At 45.5% G+C, this 18,888-nt stretch overlaps 1 pseudogene; it reads right to left on the reverse strand.

Annotated features, from left to right (window-relative positions):
- Positions 1-5,225: 5,225 nt before the first annotated feature.
- LOC131745275 (protein lin-28 homolog A pseudogene) lies at positions 5,226-15,471 on the reverse strand (annotated as a pseudogene).
- Positions 15,472-18,888: the final 3,417 nt, after the last annotated feature.

An 18,888-nucleotide genomic window follows, 5' to 3' on the forward strand; every position in this document is an offset into this window, starting at 1 on the left:
CAGAGGAGAGCTCAGAATAAAGAAATTTCTGTATTTCCTCCCTCCGTCGTTGGAGATGACTTGGAATGGAGGTAGGTAATCATCACAGGAAGCTCCCTGTGTCCAGACACTGTGGGCTGAGGATCTATTCGTCAATAAGGAAAATACTACTCGTCTTCACCTAGCTCTCAGTGTATCAGGAAGACAGGTGGGAAAAGGAGTATAAAATAGACAACAAAAGTATGAGTTTTGTTTGGAGACTAAAACAGTGACTTGGTCACAGCGATTGAGGCTGGCTCAGGTCTCTCTGAGCGGGTGAACTCAGCTGGGCTGCAGCGCAAGGAGCCGTGAGGCAATTGAAGTGATCGGAGAGGGGAATTGCAGTGAGGAAAGTAAAACGGGATGCTTGCTTTTTAAGGGAAAGAAATTCAGCTGCACTTAGTGAGAAAAAGGAGGAGAGGACCGTGGAAATGCAATTAGTTTCCTGAGGGTGCATGCTATTATCGTCGCTCACGTTCCTGCCAGCGGTAAGTAACGAAATGCATGTTTTCTTTTCAGAAAACCAGCTCTCGGTTGATCTTTTCTATTGTTCTCTGGTTTCTGTTTTCATTTACTTCTGCTCTGGTCTTTGTTATTTACTTCCTTCTGCTAACTTTGGGCTTAGTTTGTTTTGTGTAGTTTTGTGATGTATAACAGTTCGAGAACTTTTTTTTTTTTTTTTTGAAGAAAATGTTACTTTTAAGTTTTAGGAAAATTCTTCTCATCAGTAGTTAGAAATTACTTATTTCAGTACTTAGAGACAATGCATGTAATATAACATTATGACTGCTACCCACAGAACCTTAATCTTATTTAGAAAAATTAGCATTACTGTGACTTTTTTCCTTCTGGAATCCTTTTCCGAAAACTGATTCATCCCCTTGAAGACTGTTTTGGATTATACTGACTAATTCGTGTTATGCTGAAAAGCTACATTTCAAAAAATATTCGCAGTTGAAAATAATCCCAGATATTACTGTACTCTGCTCAGTTGTGTCCAGTGTATCCTTGTTAAGCTGTAGGTCTCCAGACCTTTTCCATCTTTACAAAGCTGATCTCTATACCCTTTAAAAAACAAGTTGTTGTTGTTTTCTCTCTCCCCGGCCACAGGCATCCACCATTGTACGCTGATATTCTGTATATAGTTGGTTAACTTAGGCAGCGCACGTGTGGGGAATTCTGAAACATTTGTGTGGGCGATGGGCTTATTTCACTGGCACGTTGTCCTCAAGTTTCAACCGTGTTGTTTCAGGTGATAGGAGTTCCCTTTAAAGGCTGAATAAATATGTAATTGAGGGTTTACACCATATTTTATTTACCCGTTCATGTGAAGATCAACATTTGGGTTGTTTCTGCCTCTTCACTATTGGAAACAGTGCTGCTGTGAACGTGCGTTTGCAAATGTCTCTTCAAGTATTTGCCTTCTATGCTTTTGGACATGTACCTGGTATTGGAGGACTTGGGCGTACGGTTGTTCTAGTTTCGACTTTTTGAGGGTCTGCCCTATGTTTCCTGTAGTGGTTGCTGCATTTTACAAACTTAGCAACAGTGCACAAGGCTTTGAATTTCTCCTCATCCTCAAAAACGGTTGTTGTCTTCTGGGGTTTTCCAAGAGTAATGGTGTTAACTTGGGTAAGATGGTCTCTTATTTTGTTCCCTTTTGCATTTCTCAAGATTAGTGCTGGGGCTTCCCTGGTGGCGCAGTGGTTGAGAGTCCGCCTGCCGATGTAGGGGACACGGGTTCGTGCCCTGGTCCGGGAGGATCCCACGTGCCGCGGAGCAACTAAGCCCGTGAGCCATGGCGGCTGAGCCTGCGCGTCCGGAGCCTGTGCTCCGCAACGGGAGAGGCCACAGCAGTGAGAGGCCCGCGTACCGCAAAAAAATAAAATAAAAAAAAAAGATTAGTGCTGTGAAGCACCTTCTCATATTCTGCTAAGCCATTTCGATATCACCTTCAGAGAAGTGTCTGTTTAAAGCCGTTTGCTCATTTGTTAATCAGATTATTTGGTTTTAGTTAAGTTGCAGGAGTTCTTTACATACTTGAGATGTTAACACCTTATCAGATAGGTGATAAGTTATATTTCACGCTGTTGATTGTAGCCTTTGATTCGTAGCAGTTTTGAGTTTGATGTAGTCTCATTTGTCTATTTTTGCTTTTGCTGCCTGTGCTTTTCATGTCGTATCCAAGAAATCGATTCTAAATCCAACATCAAGGATTTTTTCAGCTATTATTTTCTTATAGGGGTTTGATAGTTTGGCACTGTGTGTTTAGACTTTTAATATATTTTGAATTAATTTTGTATACGGTGTAAGTGTCCAGCTTCTTCAGTTTGTGTGTGGATATCCGACTGGCCCAGCATTATTTGTTGAAGAGACTCTATTTCACCACTGAGAAATACGAGCACGCTTGTCGGAAATCATTTGCTCGTATAAATGCAGTGGGGTATCCCTGCGGTCCCTGCTCTTCTCCATTGGCCTGCGTATCTGTCTTGCTATCAGTATCACATTGTTTTCATTAATTTTTTTTTCAGTACCAGTAAGTCTTTATTCACTGTATTTTCCCAAGGAAAAGAAAGGGAAGGGAAAAGGGTCGGCGTGTGTGTTACAAAATGATCGCAAATGGGAAAGGAAGTACCTGGCACAGCAAAATCAACCAGCAAATAAACGCTGCCCGGATGGGGTCACCGAAGCCCAAGGGGGCTCAGTCTCCTGCAGTTCAGTAATGAGGGGAAGGGATGAACGGGTACATGCTTTTCTACCCTCCTCCCCTCCCCCCCTCCCCATAAATTCAAGATTGCATACAAAGCTTTGGTTCCTAGCAATAAACATGGAGTCACATTTGTCCGTCTCCTATTAAACAATTTTGTGGCCACTTTGACATAAGTTTCTTGCACCTGCATTAGAGTTCCTGAGTGACTTGCCTATACGTTCATCTTTCCTTTCGTGGTCTCCCAACCCCACTTTCTACATGGAAGACCCCTCGTTACTCCTCTCTACCCTCGGATTAGAGATTAAAGTAGGTTTTAACCCATCCAAAGACAGCAGTCTGTTTGACATGAGTCAAATCAAGGAATGGTCATGACTCAGGAGATTGAGAACAAGGGGTGGTGAGTCCTTAGCTTCTGCAGGATTTTTGCACAAATCATTTAATCACAGACAACCCACAAAGTGAATGTATAGGTGTATAGACTATTTGGGGGGGGCACGAAGGGGGAAAGAAGAGGGGGTAGGAATACAGTTTTTAGGACAGGAGGTCTCGTTCAAATAGGAAACGGGAAGGGGAACACAAAAGAAAGTGTAGCTCAAGACCTCCCACTTCAAGAAGAGGGGCCCCCAAGTTTATGTTTCAGATCTTTTTGGCTGGTGCAGACCTTTTGTCAAAGATGCTTTGGCTATTTTTCTCAATATAAAAAGAAGTATGTAAACAATAAAGCCCCAAAAGAACATGGAGAAGACCAACACATATTTACACAAACTAGGCCACCTAGCGATCACCAAATCAGCTACCCGTGAAGTCCTACGAAGCCCAGACAAATCCAGTAACGCGAGGGGGGCAGCAACTCGGAGACAAGAACCCAGGATCAGACACACACCAGCCAATGCGTTCTATTGCATTTGCCCCGTTACAACACAGTGAGGTAGGTTTGCAGTGATCTCACGGCATGTAAACAAAACCCCCTTTTCTCCTTTAGCTACCATGACACTAATTACTGCTGCAGCAGGGCAGGACACTGGCTCTGGGAACCGCAAAGAAGCCATCACTGATGGCCTCTCTGGAAAGCAAGGAGGAAAAGTCCAGAACTGTTAAAGATTAAGGATCTTGTCCTTGCTTCGTATATCCATCCCTGGGCAGCTCAAGATGGGTACAGAGGCGTCATTCATAAAACCTGTCCTTACCGACTCACAGTTTTTACAAAACCACATACGATACACCCTGTTGTGTATGTTAGGCGTGGCCCAATCCAGTGAAGGACGGACCTGGTGTGTAAAGCGAGTCCTATGCCCTGGGATTAGAGGTCTGGAACAGGAATCCTTTATCACACATACAGATGACCTCTGTGTCATCTTGGCTTCCCCTCTCTGCACCTTTTACCGGGCCCAGCCTCTCCTAACCTCTCTGTACCACCTTTTCCTGTTCAGACCAATTTCCAATCTTTCAGTAGAAGGAGACCAAGGCATGGGGCAACCCAGTTAAAACCTGGTCTCCCCTGAAACATCGGAGACGGAGGGCTTTCAAGAGGACGCTGTGGCAGAAAAGGCAGCTCTCATCGGCAAAAAATGAGGTAGTTCAATAGGCTATACGCTCCAAATGGTTGTTCGCTCTGGTGATAGAGCAACAAAAAGTATTCCTGCTCTGCAGACCCGGAGCTGCTGCCGACTTATCCCTGAGATTGCTCATGTACCTGAGAACACGGCGCAGGAATGAGGGCCTTAGATTAAAATACACAAAAATACAAAGGCAGAATATTTATATTATGAAAAAAAAAAGGTAAAACGCACAAGATACGTCATTCGCACACGGCTAGTGCGGTTGGCATCTGGAAGAAAGTGGGACCCAAGGTACGGTCATCCAAGGGAGCAAATCAATAAAATTGTATTGGCCCAGAATGGGGTGGGAGTGAGCGTAGAAGCAGCAGGTCTGCAGCTCTTCCCTCGACCCCCACCCCCCGTTTTGCTTATCATCACAACCCACTGCTTGGGACAGTTCTCTCAGCACTCTGTCCCAGGAGGAGGCTGTGAGCAGACAAGATGTGGGAAAGCCTGCCTTACCCCTGAGATAGTTCCTCCCACGGAATGTAGTGGCTTGTGGGTTGGGTCCATCAATCTGGTCTCATACTTAATCTTTTCACTCTGGCACGGGAAATATTATTCCAGAGCCTTCTTGAAGAGTAAAACAACTTTCCTATCCAGCCCACTTTCAAAAGCTAGAGATTCTGGGGGTGGAGACTCAGATAAAGCATGCAGGAAGGGTTACCCACCAAAGCCCTCGTGTGCATTTGGATAGAGAGCATGATTGGAGTTTCTTCGCCTCACCCCTTCCCCCCACCAGGAGGGAAGAGGGGGTGAGGCTTCGGTCCCCGGCCTGAGATACATGGCAGTGCCAGCTGCCCCCTTCCCACCCGGTCCCCACTTTCTCCACTCTGCCAATTGATGCCTGTTCCTCAAAACTTTCTGATCACAAACAGGTAGCCCCCACCCACTGCGGCTCAATTCTGGGCCTCTGGGAGCCTGGCAGGGCTATGGATCTCTTCTTCCTCCTCCCGAAAGTAGGCTGGCTTTCCCCGGGAGCTGGGAGCTTGCTGGGCCCTCAGTGGACACGAGGCCACCGTATCGTCGATGCTCTGGCAGAAGTGGCACTTCTTGAGCTGGGGTGGCAGTTGGCATTCCTTGGCTTGACGGTCTAGACCTCCACGGTTGCAGCACCTGGCTCCCTTTGATCTGCGTCTCTGCCTGTTCTTCCCGTCGGGCCGCCTCTCACTTCCAATACAGAACACCCCACCAGGGCCAGTGGCTCGGATAGATTCCAGGCCCTTGGCCGACTTCTTTTTTTTTTTTTTGCGGTACGCGGGCCTCTCACTGTTGTGGCCCCTCCCGCCGCGGAGCACAGGCTCCGGACGCGCAGGCGCAGCGGCCACGGCTCACGGGCCCAGCCGCTCCGCGGCACGTGGGATCCTCCCGGACCGGGGCACGAACCCGCGTCCCCTGCATCGGCAGGCGGACTCCCAACCGCTGCGCCACCAGGGAAGCCCTGGCCGACTTCTTAAAGGTGAACTCTACGGCCTCACCCTCCTGCCGGCTCCGGAAGCCCTCCACGCGCAGCTTACTCTGGTGCGACAAAGACATGCACCGGGGGGTCGAGTGCGACCCCGGCGCGGGCAGTCATGGACAGGAAGCCGAATCCCATGCGCACGTTGGACCACTTACAGATGCCGGCTCCGTGCAGCAGCTGCGGCTCCTCGGCCGCCCGGGCCGCCGCCTCCTGCGCCTCCTCCGGCACCTTGGGGCCGCCGCCTGTCCCGGCTGCCTCCCGCGCTCCCCGAGCTCAAACTCCATTAATAATTTTTTGAGGTAAGTTTTGAAATCAGGAATTGTGAGACCACAGACTTTGTTCTTTTGTAAGACTGCTTTGAACGTTCAAGGGTCCCTTGAAATTCCTTATGAATTTTAAGGTAGATTTTTCTATTTCTGAAAAGAAAAAAAACCTGTTGGGATTTTAATAAGATTTGCACAGAATCTGTAAATAGCTTTAGACACTATTGACATCTTAACAATTCTAAGGGCTTCCCTGGTGGCACAGTTGTTAAGAATCCGCGTTTGGGCTTCCCTGGTGGCGCCGTGGTTGAGAGCCCGCCTGCCGATGCAGGGGACGCGGGTTCGTGCCCCGGTCCGGGAGGATCCCACGTGCCGCGGAGCAGCTGGGCCCGTGAGCCGTGGCCGCTGCGCCTGCGCGTCCGGAGCCTGTGCTCCGCAACGGGAGAGGCCACAGCAGCGAGAGGCCCGCGTACCGCAAAAAAAAAAAAAAAAGAATCCGCCTGCCAGTTCAGAAGGCACAAGTTCAAGTCCTGGTCTGGGAAGATCCCACATGCCACGGAGCAACTAAGCCCATATGCTACAACTACTGAACCTGCACTCTAGAGCCCGCGTGCCACAACTACTGAAGCCCTCACACCTAGAGCCCGTGCTCCGCAACAAAGAGTAGGCCCCGCTCTCCGCAACTAGAGAAAGCCTGCACACAGCAGAGAAGACCCAAAGCAAACAAAAATAAAAATAAATAAATTTTTTAATTAAAAAAAAAGAGTAAGTCCTCCAATCCATGAATACAGGATGTCTTTCCATGTATTTGTGTTCTCTTTAGTGTTTTCCATCAGTGTTTTTAGATTTTCAGTGTACAAATCTTTCTCTTCCTTGGTTAGGTTTATTCCTCAGGATTTAATCTTTTGATGGTATTGTAAATGGAATTCTTAGTTTCCTTTACATATTGTTCGTTTAACCTAAAGTTTTATATTTTTATAAAACTTCCTTGTTTCATTAATTTATAAAAGGCAGCCTCCTATTTCAGATTCTCCTATTTCCTAAATCCACAACATCGCCACCTAGAGGTGCCTGGCGTCCTCATTTTCGTTTCTCTTCCTTTCCTTCCACTCATTGATGTGGGTATTTTCTAAGTCATCTCACGTGTTTCTGCATTTCTCTCAGAAGGAATTAATCTGTATCTCGGTGTTTTCAGTGTGTCCATGGGAGGACGCAGCCTCCTCTGTTGCCATCATGGTGACATCACCCAATACTTTTTTTTTTTAACAACTTTATTGGAGTGTAATTGCTTTATGTTGTTGTGTTAGTTGCTGCTGTATAACAAAATGAATGAGCTATACGTATACATATATCCCCATATCTCCTCCCTCTTGCGTCTCCCTCCCACCCTCCCTATCCCACCCCTCTAGGTGGTCACAGAGCACCGAGCTGATCTCCCTGTGCTATGCGGCTGCTTCCCACTAGCTAGCTATTTTACATTTGGTCGTGTGTATATGTCCGTGCCACTCTCTCACTTCGTCCCAGCTTACCCTTCCCCCTCCCCATGTCCTCAAGTCCATTCTCTACATCTATGTCTTTATTCCTGTCCTGCCCCTAGGTTCATCAGAACCATTTTTTTTTTAAGATTCCACATATATGTGTTAGCATACAGTATTTGTTTTTCTCTTTCTGACTTACTTCACTCTGTATGACAGACTCTTGGTCCATCCACCTCACTACAAATAACTCAATTTCATTGCTTTTTATAGCTGAGTAATATTCCATTGTATATATGTGCCACATCTTCTTTATCCATTCACCTGTCGATGGACACTTAGGTTGCCTCCATGTCCTGGCTATTGTAAACAGCACTGCAATGAACATTGTGGTACATGACTCTTTTTTTAAAAATTTATTTTTGGCTGCGTTGGGTCTTCGTTGCTTTTTGCAGGCTTTCTCTAGTTGCGGTGAGCGGGGGCTACTCTTTGTTGTGGTGAACAGGCTTCTCATTGCAATGGCTTCTCTTCTTGCAGAGCACGGGCTCTAGGCACTCGGGCTTCAGTAGTTGTGGCTAGCAGGCTCTAGAGCGCAGGCTCAGTAGTTGTGGCGCACGGGCTTAGTTGCTCCACGGCGTGTGGGATCTTCCCAGACCAGGGCTCGAACCCATATCCCCTGCATTGGCAGGCAGATTCTTAACCACTGAACCACCAGAGAAGTCCCCCTCTTTTTTTTTTTTTTTTTGCGGTACACGGGCCTCTCACTGTTGTGGCCTCCCCCATTGTGAAGCACAGGCTCTGGACGCACAGGCTCAGCGGCCATGGCTCACGGGCCCAGCCGCTCCGCGGCACGTGGGATCCTCCCGGACCGGGGCACGAACCCGCATCCCCTGCATTGGCAGGCGGACTCTCAACCACTGCGCCACCAGGGAAGCCCGCCCTGACTCTTTTTGAATTATGGTTTTCGCAGGGTATACGCCCAGTAGTGGGATTGCTGGGTCATATGGTAGTTCTATTTTTAGTTTTTTGAGGAACCACCATACTGTTCTCCATAATGCTGTGTCAATTTACATTCCCACCAACAGTGCAAGAGGGTTCCCTTTTCTCCACACCCTCTCCAGCATTTGTTGTTTCTAGAGTTTTTGATGATGGCCATTCTGACTGGTGTGAGATGATATCTCATTGTAGTTTTGATTTGCATTTCTCTAATGATTAGTGATGTTGAGCATCCTTTCATGTGTTTGTTGGCAATCTATATATCTTCTTTGGAGAAACGTCTATTTAGGTTCTCCTCCCATTTTTGGATTGGGTCGTTTGTTTTTTTGATACTGAGCTGCATGTGCTGCTTGTATATTTTGGATATTAATCCTTTGTCAGTTGCTTCGTTTGCAAATATTTTCTCCCATTCTGAGGGTTGTCTTTTGGTCTTGTTTATGGTTTCCTTTGCTGTGCAAAAGCTTTAAAGTTTCATTAAGTCCCATTTGTTTATTTTTGTTTTTATTTCCATTTCTCTAGGAGGTGGGTCCAAAAGGATCTTGCTGTGATTTATGTCATAGAGTGTTCTGCCTGTGTTTTCCTCTAAGAGTTTTATACTGTCTGGCCTTACATTTAGATCTTTTAACCGTTTTGAGTTTATTTTTGTGTGTGGTGTTAGGGACTGTTCTAATTTCATTCTTTTGCATGTAGCTGTCCAGTTTTCCCAGCACCACTTATTGAAGAGGCTGTCTTTTCTCCACTGTATATTCTTGCCTCCTTTATCAAAGAAAAGTTGATCATAGGTGCGTGGGTTTATCTCTGGGCTTTCTATCCTGTTCCATTGATCTATATTTCTGTTCTTGTGCCAGCAGCATACTTTCTTCTCTTCCGTTTTTCTTTCTCAAGATTGCTTTGGCTATTTGGGGTCTTTTGTGTTTTCATACAAATTGTGAAATTTTTTTGTCCTAGTTCTGCGAAAAATGCCATCAGTAGTTTGATAGGGATTGCATTGAATCTGTAGATTGCTTTGGGTAGTAGAGTCGTTTTCACAATGTTGATTCTTCCAATCCAAGAACATGGTATATCTCTCCATCTGTTTGTATCATCTTTAATTTCTTTCATCAGTGTCTTATAGTTTTCTGCATACAGATCTTCTGTCTCCTTAGCTGGGTTTATTCCTAGGGTATTTTATTCTTTTTGTTGCAATGGTAAATGGGAGTGTTTCCTTAATTTCTCTTTCAGATTTTTCATCATTAGTGTATAGGAATGAAAGAAATTTCTGTGCATTAATTTTGTATCCTGCTACTTTACCAAATTTATCGATTAGCTCTCGTACGTTTCTGGTAGCATCTTTAGGATTCTCTATGTATAGTGTCATGTCATCTGCAAACAGTGACAGCTTTACTTCTTCTTTTCCGCTTTGGATTCCTTTTATTTCCTGTTCTTCTCTGATTGCTGTGGCTAGAACTTCCAAAACTATGTTGAATAAGAGTGGTGAGAGTGGGCAACCTTGTCTTGTTCCTGATCTTAGTGGAAATGGTTTCAGTTTTTCACCATTGAGAACGATGTTGGCTGTGGGTTTGTCGTATATGGCCTTTATTATATTGAGGAAAGTTCCCTCTATGCCTACTTTTTGGAGGGTTTTTTATCATAAATTGGGGTTGAATTTTGTCGAAAGCTTTCTCTGCATCTATTGAGATGATCATATATTTTTTCTCCTTCAATTTGTTAATATGGTGTATCACATTGGTTGATTTGCATATATTGCATTCCTGGAATAAACCCCACTTGATCATGGTGTATGATCCTTTTAATGTGCTGTTGGATTCTGTTTGCTAGTATTTTGTTGAGGATTTTTGCATCTGTGGTCATCACTGATATTGGCCTGTAGTTTTCTTTCTTTGTGACGTCTTTGTCTGGTTTTGGTATCAGGGTGATGGTGGCCTCATAGAATGAGTTTGGGTGTGTTCCTCCCTCTGCTATGTTTTGGAAGAGTTTGAGAAGGGTAGGTGTTAGCTCTTCTCTAAATGTTTGATAGAATTCGCCTGTGAAGCCATCTGGTCCTGGGCTTTCGTTTGTTGGAAGATTTTTGATAACAGTTTCAATTTCAGTGCTTGTGATTTGTCTGTTTATATTTTCTGTTCCTGCTTCAGTCTCGGAAGGTTGTGCTTTTCTAAGAATTTGTCCGTTTCTTCCAGATTGTCTATTTTATTGGCATATAGTTGCTTGTTGTAATCTCTCATGATCCTTTGTATTTCTGCAGTGTCAGTTGTTACTTCTCCTTTTTCATTTCTAATTCTATTGACTTGAGTCTTCTCCCTTTTTTTCTTTTTCAGTCTGGCAAATGGTTTATCAATTTTGTTTATCTTCTCAAAGAACCAGCTTTTAGTTTTATTGATCTTTGCTATTGTTTCTTTCGTTTCTTTTTCATTTATTTCTGATCTGATCTTTGTGATTTCTTTCCTTCTGTTATCTTTGGGGGTTTTTTGTTCTTCTTTCTCTAATTGCTTTAGGTGTAAGGTTAGGTTGTTTATTTGAGATGTTTCCTGTTTCTTGAGGTAGTATTGTATTGCTATAACTTCCCTCTTAGAACTGCTCTTGCTGCATCCCATAGGTTTTGGGTTGTCGTGTTTTCATTGTCATTTTTTTCTAGGTATTTTTTAATTTCCTCTTTGACTTCTTCAGTGATCTCTTGGTTATTTAGTAGTGTATTGTTTAGCCTCCATGTGTTTGTATTTTTTACAGAATTTTTCCTGGAATTGATATCTAGTCTCATAGCATTGTGGTCAGATTTCAATTTTCTTAAATTGACCAAGGCTTGATTTGTGACCCAAGTTATGATGTATCCTGGAGAATGTTCCATGAGCACTTGAGAAGAAAGTGTAATCTGCTGTTTTTGGATGGAATGTCCTATAAATGTCAATTAAGTCCATGTTGTTTAATGTATCATTTAAAGCTTGTGTTTCCTTATTTATTTTCATTTTGGATGATCTGTGCATTGTTGAAAGTGGGGTGTTAAAGACCCTACTATGATTGTGTTACTGTCGATTTCCCCTTTTATGGCTGTTAGCATCTGCCTTATGTACTGAGGTGCTCCTATGTTGGGTGCATAAATATTTACAATTGTTATATCTTCTTCTTGGATTGATCCCTTGATCATTATGTAGTGTCCTTCTTTGTCTCTTGTAATAGTCTTTGTTTTAAAGTCTATTTTGTCTGATATGAGAATTGCTACTCCAGCTTTCTTTTGATTTCCATTTGCATGGAATATCTTTTTCCATCCCCTCACTTTCAGTCTGCATGTGTCCCTAGGTCTGAAGTGGATCTCTTGTAGACAGCATATATATGGGTCTTGTTTTTGTATCCATTCAGCCGGTCTGTCTTTTGGTTGGAGCATATAATCCATTTACATTTAAGGTGGTAATCGATATGTATGTTCCTATTACCATTTTCTTAATTGTTTTGGGTTTGTTATTGTAAGTCTTTTCCTTCTCTTGTGTTTCCTGCCTAGAGAAGTCCCTTTAGCATTTGTTATAGAGCTGGTTTGGTGGTGCTGAATTCTCTTCGCTTTTGCTTGTCTGTAAGGTTTTTAATTTCTCTGTCGAATCTGAATGAGATCCTTGCTGGCTAGAGTAATCTTGGTTGTAGGTTTTTCCCTTTCATCACTTTAAATATGTCCTGCCACTCCCTTCTGGCTTGCAGAGTTTCTGCTGAAAGATCAGCTCTTAACCTTGTGGGGATTCCCTTGTATGTCATTTGTTGCTTTTCCCTTGATGTTTTTAATATTTTTTCTTTGTATTTAATTTTTGGTAGGTTGATTAATATGTGTCTTGGCATGTTTCTCCTTGGATTTATCCTGTATGGGACTCTCTGTGCTTCCTGGACTGGATTGACTATTTCCTTTCCCATATTAGGGAAGTTTTCAACTATAATCTCTTCACATATTTTCTCAGTCCCTTTTTTTCTTCTCTCCTTCTTCTGGGACCTCTATAATTCGAATATTGGTGCATTTAATGTTGTCCCAGAGGTCTCTGAGACTGTCCTCAATTCTTTTCATTCTTTTTTCTTTATTCTGCTCTGTGGTAGTTACTTCCACTATTTTATCTTCCAGGTCACTTAACCATTCTTCGGCCCCAGTTTTTCTGCCATTGATCCCTTCTGGAGAATTTTTCATTTCATTTATTGTGTTGTTCATCTTTGTTTGTTTGCTCTTTAGTTCTTCTAGGTCCTTGTTAAACATTTCTTGTATTTTCTCCATTCTAGTTCTAAGATTTTGGATCATCTTTAGTATCATTACTCTGAATTCTTTTTCAGGTAGACTGCCTATTTCCTCTTCATTTGTTTGGTCTGGTGGGTTTTTACCTTGCTCCTTCATCTGCCGTGTACTTCTCTGTCTTCTCATTTTGTTTAACTTACTGTGTTTGGGGTCTCCTTTTCGCAGGCTGCATGTTCGTATTTCCCGTTGTTTTTGGTGTCTGCCCCCAGTGGGTAAGCTTGGTTTAGTGGGTTGTGTAGGCTTCCTGATAGAGGGGACTGGTGCCTGTGTTCTGGTGGATGAGGCTGGATCTTGTCTTTCTGGTGGGCAGGACCATGTCTGGTGGTGTGTTTGGGGGTGTCTGTGAGCTCAGTATGATTTTAGGCAGCCTCTCTGCTAATGGGTGGGGTTGTGTACCTGTCTTGCCAGTTGTGTGTCATGGGGTGTCCAGCCCTGTAGCTTGCTGGTCGTTGAGTGGAGCTGGGTCTTAGTGTTGAGATGGAGATCTCTGGGAGAGCTCTTGTCGTTTGATATTACATGGGGCTGGGAGGTCTCCGGTGGACCAGTGTCTGGAATTCGGCCCTCCCACCTCAGAGGCTCAGGCCTGACACCCGGCCAGAGCACCCAAGACCCTGTTCTTTAGGAATTCTGGGGTATTTTGTTCTTTGTTTTCTTTCTTTCAGGTATGTTTTTTTCTCATTTAGTTGAAGTGAAATTTCCGGGAATGAAGCAATAGGCAGGTGAATGGTCTCCAACTCAAAGCCAGGCCTTTGTCAAGCTCTTGCTAGTTCTTGTTTTCCTGGTTTCCCTGGAGGGAGAACCAGGAGGTGGTGCTGGGCTCTGTCCCTACTGCTTCCCCATGCGGACCGGTACACACACGGCCTCTCGCTGCCTCTGCTCTTGGAGGGGCAGCCTGTGAGCACACGTCCCAGTCCGGGGGCATGTAGGGCCGTGGTACGAACTGTCTGTGTAGTTCTCTGTCCCGTCTGCCATAGATCGGCTGCTTCACCCTCTCTGCCAGCCTCAAATGCTTCCCTTCTAGTTATGAAGGGATCCTTATAGTCCTTTCTGGAGTCCAGGGTCTTCTGCTCGTTTTCAGCCCGCGTTCTGTGAGAACTGTTGCATCTATAGATGTATTCCTGCCGCATGTGTAGAGAGAGATGAAGTCCATGTCCACCTACTCCTCTTCCATCTTGAATCCTGTTACATTCTTGAAATATTCCGGGTGCTCATGAATTCTAAAAGGGGTAGAGGACGTTCTTTGTCTCCTGTCAATTATTCATGTGCTCAGTACATGTTATTTAACACCTATTATGTGTCAACAGTGTTGTTGAACAAGACAGACATGGTTTCTAAGTTCACGGACCTTACGTGCAGGTGGAGAACAGGACATATTGATGCAGGTGAAGAGAAGTAAATACAAAATGATAATGGGGAAAGTTATAACTGATGTCAGGTGTATGTTCTCCAGGTAAAGCCATTTCTCTGGAGTATGACGGTGTCTTTTTTCCTCAGGAGAAGTAAAGAGTGAGAATCCCTTCCCACTGCTGGTTATGTAAGAAGGCTGCCAATGTCAACACCAGCACAGCCTCCTTTCTGCTTCAGGACGCTCTGAAATCCTCTCCATGGCTTTTCAGAAAGATGTCCTAAGAACTGCAAACCAGGCAGCTCTGAAAGACCATGTATCTTATACAGATAGCAGTTGGGTCTCTGGCCAATGAAATCCTTTTCTTCCACAGCATCTCCCCAGTCTTGCTTGGCCACGGGCAGAGGCCCCACCCACATGGCTGTGGCCAGCTTCCTGGTTCTTCTCTCCTCTGGGACTCCCCACACAGTGGCAGCTTCTGTTTCAAGGAACCCCCTGTCCAGTCTTGGGTGTAAGCTTGTGTATTATACCCAGAGGGTGGCTCGCAGCGCCACCTGTGCGCCACCTGTGTCCTGAGCACCTATCAGTCCTTCACCCTCATCCCCAGGGCGGGGGAGGGGAGGGGGTGATGCTCAGAGAAAGAGCCCCCAAGGTCACTGGTCCTTCCTGTGGCACCTGCTGGGTGCTTAGGGTCTTGATGAATATCCCTGTTTCTGTGACAGTCACTGGTCCACGGTACATGGGAAATGAAACTGACAGCCAGGGGAAGTGGTTCTGTTCATCCTCGAGTCCCTTTGCAGACATTGTCGTCCTGTGGTCCATCTCTGAGGCCATGTTTATTGGCCTCATGACCTGGTCCAGCGGCTCCATGGTGCTTCTCCGGCACAGGCACCACCAGAGAGTGCAGTATATTCACAGCCCCACCGGCTACCACACGTGGCCCCGGAGACCAGAGCTACCCACAACATCCTGATGCTGGCGGGCACCTTTGCCCACTTGTACATACTAAATTCCATGTTTGCCTTTTATACCGCTGCTTTTTTAGATTCTCCTCTGTGGTTAATGCTGGCCACTCATATTTTGGCTTTCTGTTTCCCCACTTTCACCCCCTACCTGTTTATCCTTAGGGATCCTAGAACTCCTAGGGTCTGCTTGGGAGTTGTTGAAATCACGGTTGAAATGTTAAATGTATATGTCAGCTTCTGTACCATCCACGATTACTACACTTAGTCATCATTGACCACTTACCCATTTCTATCAACTTTGTTATAAAACACGCATAACTTCATACTTACGATTTTAACCATCCTTAAGTGTATAACAAACACACTCACAATCCGTACAGCCATCACCACTTCCTATACCCAAGACTTGGCATAATTAAAAGAATCCCTCGCCCTTCTCTCAGCCCAAAGGGCCCTCGATTCTACTCACTGTCTCTATAGATTGCCTGTTCCAGGTACTTCATTTAAGTGAAGTCATACAGTATTTGTCCTTCTGCATCTGCCTTGTCTCTCTAACTGAAATGTTTTCAAAGTTGTCCCCCCTTGTGGCAGATATCACACTTTCGCTTTTATGGCTTAAATCTAGTCCATTCTGTGTACAGACAAGATTTCATTTATGCCTCCGGTCGCTGATGGACACTGGCATTGTCTTCATCTTTTGGCTGTTGTGAATAGTGCTGGTATGAACATGGGTGTACAAGCGTCTGTCAGGTCCCTGCTTTCAGTTTTGTTGGATATATACCTAGGAGAAATTGCCATGTCATATGGTATCTCTATGTTTAACCTTTTGAGAACTCGCCAAACTTTTCCACCGCTGCCGCAATATTTTATATTCCCACCGGCAATGCACAAGCATTCCAGTTTCTCCACACCTTCTGCAATACTTGTTATTTTCCATTTCTTGACTATATCCATCCTAGCAGGTGTGAGGTGGTGTCTCACTGTTGTTTTTTTAACATCTTTACTGGAGTATAATTGCTTTACATTGTTGTCTTAGTTTCTGCTGTATAACAAAGCGAATCAGCTATATGTATATATATACCACCATATCTCCTCCCTCTTGCGTCTCCCTCCCACCCTCCCTATCCCACCCCTCTAGGTGGTCACAGAGCACTGAGCTGATCTCCCTGTGCTATGCGGCAGCTTCCCACTAGCTATCTGTTTTACATTTGGTAGTGTGTATCTGTCCGTGCTACTATCTCACTTCGTCCCAGCTTACCCTTCCCCCTCCCCACGTCCTCAAGTCCATTCTCTACGTCTGTGTCTTTATTCCTGTCCTGCCTCTAGGTTCTTCAGAACCTTTTTTTTTTTAGATTCCATATATACGTGTTAGCATATGGTATTTTGTTTTTCTCTGACTTATTTCACTCTATGACAGACTCTTGGTCCATCCACGTCACTACAGATAACTCAGTTTCGTTTCTTTTTATGGCTGAGTAATATTCCATCGTATACGTGTGACACATCTTCTTTATCCATTCGTCTGTCAGTGGACACCTGGATTGCTTCCATGTCCTGGCTATTGTCAATAGTGGTGCAATGAACATTGTCTGTCTTTTGATTTGCATTTCCACAATGGCTAATGATGATGAGCATCTTTTCAAGTATTTACCGGCAGTTTGTTTATCTTTGGAGAAATGTCTATTCAAGTCCTTGCACGTTTTTGTATGGGGTTGGTTTTTTTAATTTATATTTTATTTTTGGTTGCGGTGGGTCTTTGCTACTGCGCGTGGGCTTTCTCTAGTTGCGGCGAGCGGGGGCTACTCTTCGTTGCGGTGCGCGGGCTTCTCATCGCAGTGGCTTCGCTTGTTGCGGAGCACGGGCTCTAGGCGCGCGGGCTTCAGGAGTTGTGGCATGTGGGCTCAGTAGTTGTGGCTCATGGGCTCAGTAGTTGTGGCTCAGTCTTAGTTGCTCCACCGTGCATGCGATCTTCCCAGACCAGGGCTCAAACCCGTGTGCCCTACGCTGGCAGGTGGATTCTTAACCACTGCACCACCAGGGAAGTCCCAACCCTGAGGTTGGTTTTGTTAGTTTTTCAGAGTATTTTATATATTTTGGATATTGAATTCTTTTCAGTGTAAGATTCACAAATATCTTCTACCAGTCTGTAGTTTGCTGCTATGGGCGGGGGGGGGGGCAGTTCTTTATAGAGACTGGTGAGTCTGTCGCTGCAGGTGTGCCATCCAGGGAAAGGGGATGTGAGTGGAGATTAAACTACATCCATCATGGTACCATTTTTAGTGTTTGTCTTGCTTTTTTCACATTCTCAAATAATCGTTACTTGCCTTTATAATGATTGAAGTTAATGAGGCTTAATCAGGTTTGCCTGCGTGATTGAAGTGAGGTGATTTGAAGTCATCAGTTGGAACATTCCGAAAGGCAACACGGAAGCAATTCTGCCATAGTCCTATCGTGAACCTCTCCCCCATTGTTTATTCCCCTTTGAATGTGTCGGGGTAACTGCTACAGGGTCCCCTCCCCCCCATATATGCACTAACAAACACCAAACTGCTCCTAGCCAGGGTACAATTATCATTTTAAAATTCTCCGGGGGAAGAGGCTGCGAGTGGGTGTGTAGTTGAAACTAGATCTCCTGGATGTAAACGATGGTTGAGGGCAGACAGAAGTTCCCCAGCTGTGGGTGGGCAAGTGATGACCCTGTTATCTACAATTTCATGTGCTTGAAAACGTCCATTAAAATCGTTTTGTGTGGTTTTTTTTTTTTTTTTTTGCGGTACGCGGGCCTCTCACCGCCGTGGCCTCTCCCGTCGCGGAGCACGGGCTCCGGACGCGCAGGCGCAGCGGCCACGGCTCACGGGCCCAGCCGCTCCGCGGCACGTGGGATCCTCGCGGACCGGGGCACGAACCCGCGTCCCCCGCATCGGCAGGCGGACTCCCAACCACTGCGCCACCGGGGAAGGCCCCTAAAACCGTATTTTAAGGAGCAAACGTTAAATAGTACTCTTGGAAATTATAAGTGTTCAAACAGAAGTAAACTGATGTGGATGAAACAAAGAACTCGCCCTAGAAGTAGAATAAGAGCAGGAAGACACACTCAATAGGAAACGTAAGACAGCAAAAAGAACTTGCTGAAAAGCTCTTGGGAAACCTATGGTTGCCCCGGGGGTTGGGGACCCTGTGGGCTTTCAGCTGGTGTGGGTGGCGGGCACTAGAATTCCTGCAAAGTACAAGGAGTTGCTGGGAGCAAGCTTTTTCTCAGTCAGGTAGTAAATACTTTAGGCCGGAGTCTCAATGACGCCTATTTTAACGCTGCCTTTGTAGGTAGAAGCTACCCTAGACGACGGGTGCGGCTGCATGCCAGTAAAACTTTATTTACACAGTGAGCGTCCCTCCCCACCCGCCGACCACAGGGCGCTGACCCCTGAGTTGGGGCGTCAGTTGACGGGTGTGGGTTTCACTTCCGCACAGTAAAGGGCCGGTTACACCGACTGAAAGCAGGAATGAGCGCGTTGCTTCCAGTGTGGCAGGAGACGGACGGGTGTTCTGCAGAGAGCAGACCGTTCTGAAGAAAACCATTTCTGCTTTAAAGGAAACGTGGGGCAAAGGCAGAGTCCGGCTGAGGCTGAGTCTGGGCCTGAATTGGAGTTTCCGTGTGAGACAAATTTCGACGGGGTGAGACTGAAACCCTGTGAGCTTGTGCAGCGCAGGGCAGTCAGTACGGACGTGCTCACGCGTGAGCAGGGGGCATCTGCAGGGGCAGGTGAGGGGGGGTGCAGGTGAGTGTGGGGACGTGCTGAGGAC

Source organism: Kogia breviceps, chromosome 18 (assembly GCF_026419965.1).
Source record: "Kogia breviceps isolate mKogBre1 chromosome 18, mKogBre1 haplotype 1, whole genome shotgun sequence".
Classification (NCBI taxonomy): Eukaryota; Metazoa; Chordata; class Mammalia; order Artiodactyla; family Physeteridae; genus Kogia; species Kogia breviceps.